The sequence below is a fragment of the Pteropus medius genome, unplaced genomic scaffold (assembly GCF_902729225.1).
Source record: "Pteropus medius unplaced genomic scaffold, Ma_sr-lr_union100, whole genome shotgun sequence".
Taxonomy (NCBI): domain Eukaryota; kingdom Metazoa; phylum Chordata; class Mammalia; order Chiroptera; family Pteropodidae; genus Pteropus; species Pteropus medius.
This window is the reverse complement of record NW_024353790.1, coordinates 1,104,489-1,117,791: the sequence shown is the minus strand read 5'-3', so window position 1 is coordinate 1,117,791 and position 13,303 is coordinate 1,104,489. Positions and strand designations below refer to the sequence as shown.

The window sequence follows — 13,303 nt, the reverse complement described above, 5'->3', positions numbered from 1 at the left end:
ATTCATGAAAATTACAGAAATGGAGAACAGATTAGTAGTGGAGGGGTGAGGGGAGGAGGAGGGAAATGGATTCACTGTTGGAGGCGGGGGTGGGGGGAGAGGGGGGTTCTACAGCTCAGCTGTATCAATGTCAAAATCCTGATTGTGATATTGTGCTACAGTTTGGCAAGATGCTGCCATTAGAGAAACTGGGTGAAGGGTACATGGGATGTCTCTATCTTTTCTTGAGATGTCTCTAACCTTTCTTAGGATGTCTCTATCCTTTCTTGCAACTGCATGTGAATCTACAGTTATCTCAAAATAAAAAGTTTAATTAAAAAAAAAGCCTGCCACATCAATTAATTAGCCAGATTAAAAACAATAGATAATTATGATGCTTAGTTTCAGAATTAGGGAAGCTACTGGAGAGAATGCATTACCAATTAACTTTATAACAAAAGCAGACTCATAGCAGTTCTTACTCAGCTGGTGCTGAAATCCCCACTCTCCTTCCTGTTCTAGGGATGATCTGACAGATTTAGAAATTAACAAGTGTGCCTTAAAATAAATGAATCAAATGGAATAATACTTTAACAGACTAATCGGGTCACAAAACAAGAATCCACACTGTCAAGTTTTGTGTTTTCTACCAAGCACTTATGTCCACGTTTGCAGTAATCTGAGTACAAAGACCTAGACTGTAGTCTCATTTAAGTGCAAACAGTGATGGTGCGGGTCAGAATTTAGTTCCCTGGTGTTTTCTGTGTATGTCATAGGTGAAAACACTCAGATTAGGAAGGGGAAACGGAGAAAAGGCATGGAGTTCGCAATGAAAGCCCGATGTTGCCAGGTTGCAGAGTAACCGGGATTAAAAAAACTTCACTCTAACCAGATATCCACCAGGATATAACTTTAGAAGCTTGTCTTCAAGACTGTTCTTTGAAAGGTGCCCAAATACTTCCTTTCCCGTCTTACCTGCCTTTCTCGACAAAAAGGTATAATATCCTCTAAGAGCAAACTATGAGGACCTGCTTTGTCATGTACTAGGATTCTGAACATATTACCTACACATTTAGGCAGCTCCAGGTGTCACTTTGATTAGACAGTAGCTTCACGTACACTATTATTCAGGACATTACTATTTATTCTTTGATGCTATTGACGAGTGGCTATTATTTTTGCAGTATTTACTGGTAACCATTCATTTCCATATGTTACTCATTTAATTTCACGTTAATTTATTTGAGGTATTTGCAGTGTTGCTATCCACATTTTATTGACGAGGAAACAGGCTTAGAGAGGTTAGGTAGCTTGCTCAAGATTATAGAATCCGTAAGTGCAAGAAATGGGGGTCCATTTGATGTGTATGCTCTGATGTGTCAGAGCATATAACTGCAAGTGTGTTTGTTTAAAATTAATAAGATATTTTTATTGCTGCTTTTTAAGTATATACACTTGTTATAAGAGAGTCAGATATTATGGACACTCAAAATGCGAGAGCTGTTCATCCAACCCCACTGTTTCCCCACACTCTGGCCAACACTGGGTAGTATCACTTTTTAAAAAGTCTTTGCCAATCCCACTATTTTTCCCTAGGAATTTAATGATGAGATGGAGTATACTTTATGGTTAGTGACCATTTATATTTTCTTATCTCTTCATGAGCTTTGCCCATTTTTATTTTTTTATGCCTAAAGCACCTAGTCTTCCTAGGTGGTCTCCCATCCAAGTACTAACCAGGCCCGACCCTGCTTAGCTTCCAGGATCAGATGAGATTGGGCACGTTCAGGGTGGCACGGGTGTAGACTTGCTCATTTTTTTTAAATCAGGTTGTTTGCCTTTTTCTTATGGATCTGAAAAACCTTTGTATGTAAGGAAAATGGTTCCTTTGTCACAGTTGTTACTAATATTTTTCTTACTCTCTTGTTTTATAGAGGTTTTACACATATATAATTTTGTTTTAATATCAAATTTATCAGTATTTTATAGGATTTTGAGGTTTTGTATTAACAGATATATATCATCTCCCTCAATATAGCAAAATGTATGGCTCCTTCTCATCCCATAAACAGCTAACATAAGTATTTTATTCAGATCATAAGAATGAAGGCTTGATAAAACTGAAATGTTTCTTTTTTAAGCGGGTCTGCTAGTTCTTTTAGTGTCTCAATTTTGGAACATTTAGAATAGGAAGCAAACTGACCATGCCTTTCAAATACAGAGGGAAGAACACATGGACAGGAGTCTCAGAGAAGTGAAAAAACCAATTAAAAGGAAGAAAAAACAAAGAGAACAGTCTTTGTATGTTCAAAATTCACTTGGGGAAGAAACCCCCACACAGATCAATTTTTAAAAATCTCATTTTAGAGACTAAAAAGTCTTTCTCAGGAAGGAAAAGAGAACAGCCCCCCTAGATTCTGAATTTGTGAATGAGCCTGCGATAATGGGGTAGGAGAAAGGGGGCGGAGGGAGGACCAGCTTGGATTCTGTCACGAGTGCTTCGCCAGCAGCTTCCACCCCACCCCGCCCAGCTGACAGCACTGCCCTTTTCTAAATCTTCTTTCCTCACCACGACCCCAGTCATAAATCATTTCCACGAGGCTTTACTTGCAGAGAATGCTGCGTAGGCTGAGGACGCAGCACCTTCACCGCTCGCCCTGCTCGAAGCTACCCTCCCCCCGTTTGTGGCATGGATGTTTGCTCCTCCCACCTCCATCGACTGCTCACCCAACCACATCACCGCCCCCCACCTCCCCATCCTGCACTGCAATGGCTCACCAAGGTCCCGGAGGACCTGTTCCCCAGCCCCGTGGACCAGCAGCTTACTACATCGCTCTGCGGCATTTAATACCCTTCCTCCTGCACCATAAATACTCTGTCCCTGGCTTCCCGGCCACTACGTTCTGCTTTTGGCCTCACCTCTCCCTATTCTATTTTCATCTCCATTAATGGCTCCTCTTTTGCTGATGCTTCTCTGCCCACTTCTCATGCTGCAGGCTCTCTTTGGTGATCTGATCTACTTCTACTTGGTTGTCCCCAGAAACTCTAAATTCGGTCCAGGCAAAACAACCCAAATCCTTCCTTTCCCTCACCCCCATTTCCTTACAAGGGCTGTAAAAGCCATAGACATGACCGCATTTTTTCTCCATGCGCAGCTCAGTGCATGGCGCCATCATCCACCTCTTGACCAAGCCAGCAACCTCAATTCCCCCGCCCCTTACAGGCCTCCACTTCTCTCATCCATACTATCCATCAGTCACCCATGTCCCACCAACCAGAACTCCTTATCCCGCCTCCTTGCTCATCTCTCGTTTCCAGCTCTTAGCCCCTGTAATCCCACCACCATGATCTTTCCAAAGGGCAAATCTGATGTTACCGTCTTACTTAAAATCCTCCTGCCTTTGGGATGAAACCCAAATTCCTCAGCAAATTCTCCATCCCGCATGACCAATCCTTGCTGACTCTGTACTATATGCTCTAGTGTTAATCCAACCTAAATTTCCAAACTTTCGGATTTCACAGACCTACTAGGAAACCAACCAACCAACCAACCAACCAAACTTGAAACCTGGGGTCAAATGGAGTGTGGCTCCCTCTTTACTTTGCAAGAAAAGACATAAAATAGTCACATACTTGGTAGGGATGGGGGGCTTTTAAATATAAATAGGTAAAGAGGACATAATGTCAGATATCTTTCTAAAAGGGCAGTTTGGCATTATATTCAATATATGGAGAAATAATTGTTTTCTAATGCAAAGTCATTACAACATAAAATTTTACTTTACGGCATTAAGTTGTACCAAATTGTTTTCTTGATACAAGATTGTCTGTTTGGTGATCTTTACAAAATGATCATCAAGTGTCCTATTTGTTCTAAAGTCCAAGCAGTATTAAAAATCCAGGTTCATTCGAGCATGTTGATGATAACAGAGACACAATGATGTTATTTCACTTATTTTGGAAATTCTGGATAAATTGAGATAAGCTGAAGAAAGGTAGTTTTCTTCACACAGAAGGCCCTGAATGCCCAGGCCATGGGCTCCTCGCAGTATGCACTGCTCAGAGGCCTCACTGGCAGCACTGGACAGCTGGGCAACCTGATTTCTACACACATGGTCAGGAGATGGGGGCAAGTTTGAACAATGCCTTAGATTCTCCATGCCCAACCCTGAACATGCCACTTTCAGAGAAACCCACCACTGCCACTTGCCTCACCCCAGCCTCACCCAGCTCTCCTGTCCTCTGCAAAATTTCCCTTATCCTCAGATTAAGAGGTTCTTCTTGACTCTGGAACATCTCTGAACAAGCCGGTTTACACATGTCTGTGTGATGCTTCCAAAAGGCCAGCACTGAGTTTTATCTATCAGTTATTACTCTGTCCATGAGCGTAGCGTATTGTCTAGTGGTCAATATTTGTTAAATCGATTAATACTATATGCTTGGAGAGGAGAGTGTTGAGTTCCAGTCATGGCTTGGCCACTGACTAGCTGGGTAATTTGGGGTAAAAGTTCAATTCCTATTGATCCTACATTAATCTAGAAAATTTTCATCAATTTACTGTGCACTATATTTTGGAAGAATATTTCAATTTAAAAACGTCACTGTGTTTCTTCATGCTAATAATTAAGTTCTGAATAGTGCTTTATAATTTACAATAATCCTTCATCCTCAACGATACCAGAGTATATCATTTTCTTACTACTCATTATTATAATAATAACCACAGCATTAATTTAAAAAATGACCATTTATTATATATCAAGGATCGGTTTTTCTCTTCCCAGAAAAAGAAATTTAGACTTAGAGAAATGAAGTAACTTGCCCACATGTGCGGCTAACTCTTAAGAAGTAGATCTGGGAAGTAGTCAAGTATTTGGAGAGAGCTTTCTAAGGTGCCATGTGCAGTAGATGCAATGATACTGCAGAATATACAGAGTTCCAGGGTGTAATTGAATAAGTACACAAATTCATAACTACCAACTCTAATAAGAGCTATCAAAGAAAAATATAAGGAAACAAAAGGTCATAAAATTGGCATCTAATATGGGGATTGTGAAGAAATGCCAGTTAAGCAGATATTTGAAGAATGAGAAGAATTAACTGGGCAAAGACAGAGTATTCCAGGCAGAGGGATCAGCATTTGCAAAGGCCCTAAGATAGGAAGGAGCAAGATGCAATGGAGGAACAGAAAGGAGATCAAAGTGGCTGGGGGCAAAGAGCCAAAGATCGAGGCAAGATGAGGCTGGTGACTTGGGTTTTGCTAAGGATTTTGGTCGGCATCTTAAAAGTGATAGGAAGCCACTGAAGGGTATTTTCTACAGGGTGATATGATCAAATACCTGCAATTGCAGAACTAACCAAATTGGGATGGTGGTGATGGTAAAGATGTGGGCGAGGGGAAACCTGTTAGAAATGAGCAAGAGGGGAGAAGTGGCCAAGTGGGCAGTGGCGATGAAACCGGAGGAGGAGGGGCAGGATTTGAAAATAGAAGAAAAAGAAACCAACAGGAGTGGTTGTTGGATTAGGAGGATGGGGAAGAACAAAGTGTTCAAGATGACTTCTGGATTTCTAACTTGGGTAACTGGATAGATCTGGGGCTTTCCACCAGGAGAAGGAACAGAGGCAAAGCTGCGGTTTTGTGAGGAAGATCATGAGGTCAGGTTCAGATACGCTGGGACTGAGATACTTTAGAGACACCCAGTGAAGGATGTAGAGTACATGGTGGTTATAATGGTCTGGAGCTCCGGAAGTCTTGACTGTGATATATGTCTGCGAGTCTTCAGAGATGTCAGGTGTTTCTATCTCCAGAAGTCACATCCTTAAACCACTATATGATAGTTTAGAGAGGTTAAAACTGTAAACAAACAGGAGTCAATCGAAACTTGGTCTTCCAGGTGTAAATTTCATGCTTTCTACTATACTAACTGTCTGCATGTCATTCCTAAAAGTTCTTATTAATCTTAGTCACGGAGGGCCAACAATCAGACACGGAAGACCTATCTAAAGCCCCCAGCCATTAACAATGTAAATGGAACTTTCGGAATAGTGAGCAGAGAACTGAAGAAAAGTAGAGATGGAGAAAGGAGGCAATTCTTACAGGTGAGTTTTCAGAGAATGTCTTCCTTATATATGTATATGTGTACAAAGTAATTTTTTTCTTAAGTAAATTCAGAGAGTGTAAGACACATCAGGATGAAGTAAGTAAAAAACACTTTCCAAAGCCAACTATAAATGATCGTTTATATTATTTAATGCTTCGGCCTTTATCTTCACCACTGTTCCCCATACTTCTAACAGAATACTGTCCGGATATCGAGTGCTTTCAGCTTCCATCACGTAGCACATGTGGGCTGGTTCTTAAGTAAGTTACTCAGCTTTTGGAAGTGCAGCCGAATGGGTCAAACATAGTCATGCTGGACTTCGCCAACTCAAGTTCCTTCTTCACTTTCAGTATAAGAACGGGAGACCAAAACAGCTTTGGGGAATTGATAATTCACTTTTTAAAGATAATAGCTCTTTTAAGATACTAAATACCATTTAGACTACCCATTTCAAGGTACTTTAAAAGGTCCTCTGAAGTCCTTGATTTTATTTAAGTGAAGCACAAATGAATATTGTAATGCACAGGACGCATCAGTAGCAGAAAAAGCACTACTCACAAGTAAGATTGATTCTTTCAAGTAGTTTAGACCACTTACCAGGATGAAAAAACTGCTTTTTCAATTAGTATCATTAATAATTAATACTTCAGGGCCCATAAAGTAAACTTGAACGAGGCTGGTCATCTCAATTTTAATATATTTTTAAACTGTATTTCAAAGCTAGGAAATGTATCTAATTTAGTTATGGTGACAGATTGTTATATTTTTCTTAACATTTCTTTAGTCAATCCTCTTATACAGTAATTAGAAAAATGAAGGATATAAATTAAACAATAGCATTTATTTTGACTTGAGAAAGCACTATATTTGTAAAAGATTTGTCTTTTCAATTATATTTTGTTTAAGTTAACATTAAAATTAGTTTTTAATTTCTGAGTTGAGGTCAGAAGGAGGAGGTTCAGGGACAGTTTAGGTGTCAAGGAGAAGCAGGTTAGAGATTTATAGCTAACAGTTGATATTAACATGATAATTCTTAAGGCATTATGCTACTATCAACTTTAAGGAAAGCTACATATGATCACACAGCACAATTTAAAACCTAATCTAGTTTGCTTCTAATAATTCACCAAAGTAGAGATTGTCTTTCTTTTTTACATGCTGTATGATTAGAAAAATCAATCTGAAGAAAATATAGTCACCTGTAGGTATAGCTCAGTGTATGGCACAGAGAGGCACCAAATGTGTTACTATTCAAAGTCTTAACAAAATAATTTATTTCAATATTTTAGTGCACAGTTCTCAAACTTTTTGGTATCAGGACCCATTCATGCTCTTTAAAATTATTGGGGACACCAAAGTACCTTCACCTGTATGTAATATAACTATTGATATTTACCAAATTAGAAATTAAAACTAAGAAATTAAAAAATAGTCCTTCAATAGAAAACAGCAATAAAACCACTGCATGGTAAAACAACAACAAAAATAGTGAAGTGGCATCTTTTTATTTTTTTACAAATCTCTTTAATTGAAGACAACTGGATTCTGCATGTATTCTGCTTCTCCACTGACTCTGTTGTGATAACCTGTTTTGATTGAGTATCGAAGAAAATCCACCCTAACCCAGCTATGTAGTTGGAAAAAAGCATTTTAATAGCCTTTTCAGGTAATTTGGATATTCTTCTATACTATACCAAAATTTGACAAGTGGTAGTTTATTAAAGGTTAGTCGTTTGATCTAAAAATGCATCAATGAATGATATTTTCGTATTTTATTGCAGTAATATTCATCACTCTACTTTGTACTTTGAATGGATTGTTTACCCATGCATGATTTTTAATAGCATCCATTGGTCATTTGGAAGCTATCAGCTCACTGAGTTATGTGGCTCTTCCCAATGTGGACACATTTTGTCAACAGAGAAAAAGGCCAATAACATCTCAGTATCATTATGAAAATAGTTTTGACCTCATGGAACCCTGAAAGGGTCCCGGGGAGTCACAAGGGAGTGTAGACCACACTTAGACAACAGCCATTGAGAATGACTTTGGGGACTTGGAGAATGGAAGTGACTAGGCATGGCATAGGAGAACACACACACACACACGCGCACACACACACGCGCGCACACACACATGCACACACACTTTGAAATCATTCTCAAAATCATCCTATTTGATGCTTACCCTTGCCTGGTGCAGAACTCGGGTGTATACTATTTAAAGGAACTGCATGCTAGCTCCTGTAAAGTGAAAACAGTTGTTTCGTAGTACCTGAAATGATACATGAAAGTGCTTTACGAATTCTTATCTGAACACCAACTTTCTTGAAGTGAGAAAGTCACATGATGCACACCGCATGCATGTGAACTGAGGATTATGTGTTTGACCATAGAAACCAGCCTCTAACTTGGCCTCTGTATCGTAAAAGAAAAATAATGGTCCTAAATGTCTTGGACTGCCCACTCCTGGTTAAGTGTTCCACGGCTACTGATTCCATCTCTTAATGGCCTGTCGACATTGTTGTAAAACACTAGATCTTATTTACTATCAATTTAAAGTAATATTTTAATTAAATTTAATTTGCTAATAAAATTATAACCTCCTTGAGCATAAAAAAGGTGTAAAATATGTTTTCTATCTAATGCTTAGAATGTTCACATTATTTTTTCAGGAAATAAACCTTTCAGGTTTTCAAGGTCATGCTTTGCAACCTAAAGACTGTAGGGCAGTAAAAAAGGGACAAATGCCCTTTTGCCAGGTCCATTTTTAAATTTATGGTACAGTCTCCAGCCAACAGGCAGTTCTTCCTTTACTGGGACAGCCTGGTGAAACACTAACAGCCCAAAATGTCAAAGTTACTTCAAGGAAGGGTGAGTGGGTCTAGGGATGAAACACCAAAAGACAGGTAAGAGATAGCACGAGTCTCCAGCTCCCAAGAAGCTGATCCCAAACCAATGTCACATACCAGCTTTAGATGTCTCTTTCACTCCTGAACCTCTATTTCAGTAATTCTGAAGCTGGAGAAAGCATATCCCTTTACTCAGGGATATGCAGTGTTCACAAGATGCATATTCTTAGAGGGTTGGGGTGAACAAAATTTTAATTATTTTATAGAATTTTTATAGCACAAAAGTGCAGAATTTGGAGGACTGTGTAAAGTTCATATTAATCCTTAAAATAAAAAAGAAACTGTCACCGTGGCAGCTTTTATTCTATAGCCTAAAACATGCCTAGTGTTTATTCTCTGCTGCGGGAGTACCTCCATGGGAGAGTTTGTGGAGCACTATCTATTTACATCCTCTTTGAAGAGAAGCTGGCAAGGAAGCAGTTGGACTGTATGACAAAGCTTCAGGGATGGTTAATCTGCCACCTTTTAATGGACTCCTCTACTGTTGACTCTTGGTGGCACTTCATATCACCAGTATATTACTTCTTGTCCTTTGAGATCTAATGATGGATTCAGTAATAGTTCAATTCCTTGGCTATAAGATAAACTTATATAAACCACATATTTAAGTGAGAAACGCCCAGTTTAAAGAAATGTACTAGTCATAAGCCTTCTTAAAATTTATGTTTTCACAATTCAAAATCTCCCTGGATACATACCAAAGTTATTCAGAATGCAAAATAAAATTTAACAATTAATTTTGGTTTGTAATAAGTTAAAAAAATGAAAATTTAAGATGTTTTAATTCTGATTTTCTATTGAAATTGCAAGCCTCTCAGACTAAAATGCTAGTGCTATGTATGTATGTATACGCTGATCCTGTTGCTTCAAGGTCAACATTGATAGGTCCTCCTAGAAAGGACAGGGCAGCCAGGTTAAGGAAACCCAGAATACCCTAGAGTACTGTATGAGCCTGTATTTGGCTTTTTTTAACGTTTTATTTTACTAAGACAACCTATGAGAATGAATAGAATTGAGACTCGTACACTGAGCCCATTCTGTGATGAAGAGCAAAGGAACACTGCAGATGGATGGGGAGAGCAAAGAGCCTGGGTTATTTCCCTAAGGCATAATTAGGAGTTCAGCAGTTGGAAATTCTTGCAGTAAATGGCGTAGCCATAATTAACTGTATTTTCACTCTGCCCAATCACTTTCTTGTCTGCTCTGCTACCCTTGCTGGCCCTCAATTCAACTACCAGCTAAAAGCGACAAAAACCTTGCTTCCTAAACGTCTCCTACACTACGACTTCTCTTTGCAACAATGTTTTGGAGGTTTCGCTACACCAAGAAAACGGTTCCAGCTTGGGAAGCCGCCTCCGTGCCCCCGACCTCCCCTTCTCGGAGCCCTACAAAGTGTGAGGGCTGCGCCGGCCTGGAGCGCAACTCGGACGCCGGTCCCACGCCCCAAGGCAAAGCAGTCAGAAACCACAGCGCAGCTCTGCTAGCTCGGCCTTATCCGAGGCACACATCGCCCGCCGAGCGGAAGCCCGCTCAGCGCGCCCACACCCGCCTCCGGGGCCGCAGCGGGCGACACGAGCGGCGCCCAGGGAGGCCTACATTTCCCTGGCCCGCGAGAGTGGGCCAACTGCCAACCAGCCCCGCCTGCCCCGCCCCGTCCCAGGAGGCGTGGCCGGCCAGAGCCGCCGGGGCCCGGAGGGACGGGCGCCGGGCGCCGGGCACCCGGGCCCCGCCCCATCCCCCGGGGGCTGAGGAGAAGGAAGGGGAGGTGCGACGCACTCAGACTGCGCCGTCCCGCGCGCGCGCGCTCGTCCCAAGTCCCGCGGAGTTTAACACAATGCCGACGCCTACGCCGTGCGCAACGCCCCGACCGGCGCAACAGCCCGGGCGTCAGGGGCGGGGAGGTGGCCCGACAAGGAGAGGGGAAGAGCGCGCGCGAGAGCCGGAGACAGCGCGAGACTCAAAGAAGCCGGAAGCGCGCGTGCGCGCCCCCGCCTGCGAGCGGGGAGGCGGAGCCGCAGCAGTAGCGGCAGCAGCTGTAGGAGCCGCTGCAGCTGGGAGAAGCGCCAGAGAGGCCGGGCCTGCTCCGGTCGGACCGGATCCCTCCCCTCCCCCTCCCTCCCTGCTCCCCTCCCCCAAACCCACTTCCGCAGCTTGCGGCCTTGCCGCCGAAGAAGCAGCGGCGGCAGCAGCAGAAGGCGGCGGGGCGTCGGAAGGATTACGCACCTGACGGGCCCACCTCCCAGGGCTCCAGCGCGGGACGCTCACCGGCCGCCGCCGCTCGGGACGCACTTCGCGGTGGCGGCGGGAAGGGAGGGACCGGCAACGGGGAACGGAACGTGAATCGCCCCCCTCCCCTTTCTCCCTCCCTCCTCCGATCCGCCGCCCGCCCTCTCGGCTTCCGTCCCCTCCCCCTCCCGCAAAGTCCCGGATGGAGCTGCCGCCGACTCGCCGCCGCCTGGCTCCGGGGGATGGTTTTGTCAGGCGGCCAGAGCCCCGGCGCCAGGCGCTGCCGCCGCCGCCTCCGTGGGGCGCCCCTGCCCTCGCTTCCCAGAACCGGGTCCCCGCGTGGTCTGGGCCCTCCGCCTGCCTTCACCCGGAGCCCCGGGATGGGGGTCATTCGTCTTCTTTGTTGCCACCGTCGCTGCCGGAACCGTTTGCGAGCTCCGGTGGCCCCCGCCCCCCCTCCGCCTTCCCGGAGCCCGGGCCGGGGGCGGCACGTGGGCACCAACCCGGGGAGGCGGAGGCGGTGCGCGCTTACCTGTCGCCGGTGCAGCTGCGGCAGGGGGTGTGGAGGAGGCACCGCTGGGCAGCCTTGGCCGTGCTCTCCCCGCCGCCGCCCCTGCCTCTCTGCTGCTGCTGCTGCCGCCGCGGTCGGTGTCTCCGGCGCGGCGGCGGCGGCGGCGGGGCTTTTCCTGTCCGGTTACGTTAAGGTCACATGACCGAGAGAGCGGAGCGACTAGTGCAAAGAGGCTGAGAGCGGCTCCCGCCGGGGGGGAGAGGCGGCGAGAGAGCAGTGGCGGCAAGAGCCCCCTCCGGCCCCCCCTCCCGCCCGCCGCCTCCCTTCCCCCCCGCCCGCCTCCGCCTCCTGCTGCTCTGCCGCCGCCGCCGCCGCCGCCTGCAGCACTAACTACACTGCCGCTCCCACCCCGGCTCCGCGCTCTGCTCCAGCCAAACTTCTGCAAACCATGTGCAGCCGAGGCGAGGAAACTTCTCTCCACTTACTGGGGCCGGAGGCTTGAGTCACAAGCCCCATGTTTACATAAAGTGTTTAGGTAGGACAACCCAGGAGGTACTCGGGGAAGGGATGGAGAGCTGCTTGGATCCTTCTGCAAACTTCTTGACATCTTTGGGCTGTAGCTTTGTTCCTTGACTTACCGTATTAACATAGATTTTAACCTTCATAATTGAAATGGAGTGGATTCGAGAACCAGGGAGATAGATGATTGTAAATCACGAATACCTTTTATCACCAGTGATAATTGAACAGTCATACTGAAATAGAAATGCCTGTGCTGTGTATAGTGGTAGAGGTGCTTCCTTACCGACTGACTACTTGAGTGTCACGTAAGACGTTTCTGGTAGGATTGAATTTGATGCTTATTCCAGTAATTGGGTTTAAGCTTTTGAAGCTTTGGTCCAAAAATATCGAGAGTCTGAAAAAGCATGTTTGTTACTTATAAACGGTTTACTCTTTAAGTTTGGTCTTTGAGGTACTGTTGGAATGGATTCCAGAGTTGGCCATTCTGTTAAATCTGAGGTCCTGAAATCTTAACAGGGAGATCCGGAAACATTACAGGACAGGCAAGGGACTTAGATTCTCTGATGGTCATTCTTAACATTTTAAAGTTTTCTGTTGTTGCCATTTTGCTAGAATTTTATGTTTTTGGAAGTACAGTTTAATCCTTTGAGGACTGGCTTTGATTTTATACTATACTATGATTTTATAGTATTTTGGTGACCAAAAATATGGCTTGATTTGTAAGGAAATGGAGGCAGTGGTTTCTAGGGTACTCTAGTTTAAAGCATGCCATCCTGGTTATAAGCTCCTGGTCAAATCCATTTTGGTTTACATAGCACAGTGCCCTGGCACGTAGTTCACATATCTAAGGTAAGCTTACCATCTTAAGAGTTAATTTAACATACAAAAGTGTCCCTTCTAAAACTCTTGAGTTTGATTTAGTAATTCAGTTATATTGGGGTTACCGATGACTAATTCTTTTTTCATTGAAGACAGCAGCTGTGTAACTAGTGGTGCAAGTGAATAGATTTGTTATATACCTGCCTTGAACTTTTCTTGTTCTTTGATCAGCTA

The 13,303-nt window shown here is 43.9% G+C and overlaps 1 protein-coding gene and 1 pseudogene across 4 annotated transcripts in view; both read right to left on the bottom strand.

Annotated features, from left to right (window-relative positions):
* ZBTB2 (zinc finger and BTB domain containing 2) overlaps nt 1-11,954 on the bottom strand; it is a 23,127-nt gene extending 11,173 nt beyond the window's left edge. Inside the window, exons 1-2 of one of the 4 annotated variants that reach the window (XM_039851293.1) lie at nt 11,750-11,879; nt 8,268-8,354 (exon numbers count right to left, since the gene is read on the bottom strand). The gene's annotated coding sequence lies outside the window, so the exon portion shown is untranslated. Of the gene's footprint in view, nt 1-8,267; nt 8,355-11,214; nt 11,346-11,749 lie in introns of those variants that run through there. The other 3 variants (XM_039851292.1, XM_039851295.1, XM_039851294.1) reach the window with 3 other exon arrangements.
* LOC120593494 (uncharacterized) lies at nt 1,668-1,786 on the bottom strand (annotated as a pseudogene).
* Nucleotides 11,955-13,303: the final 1,349 nt, after the last annotated feature.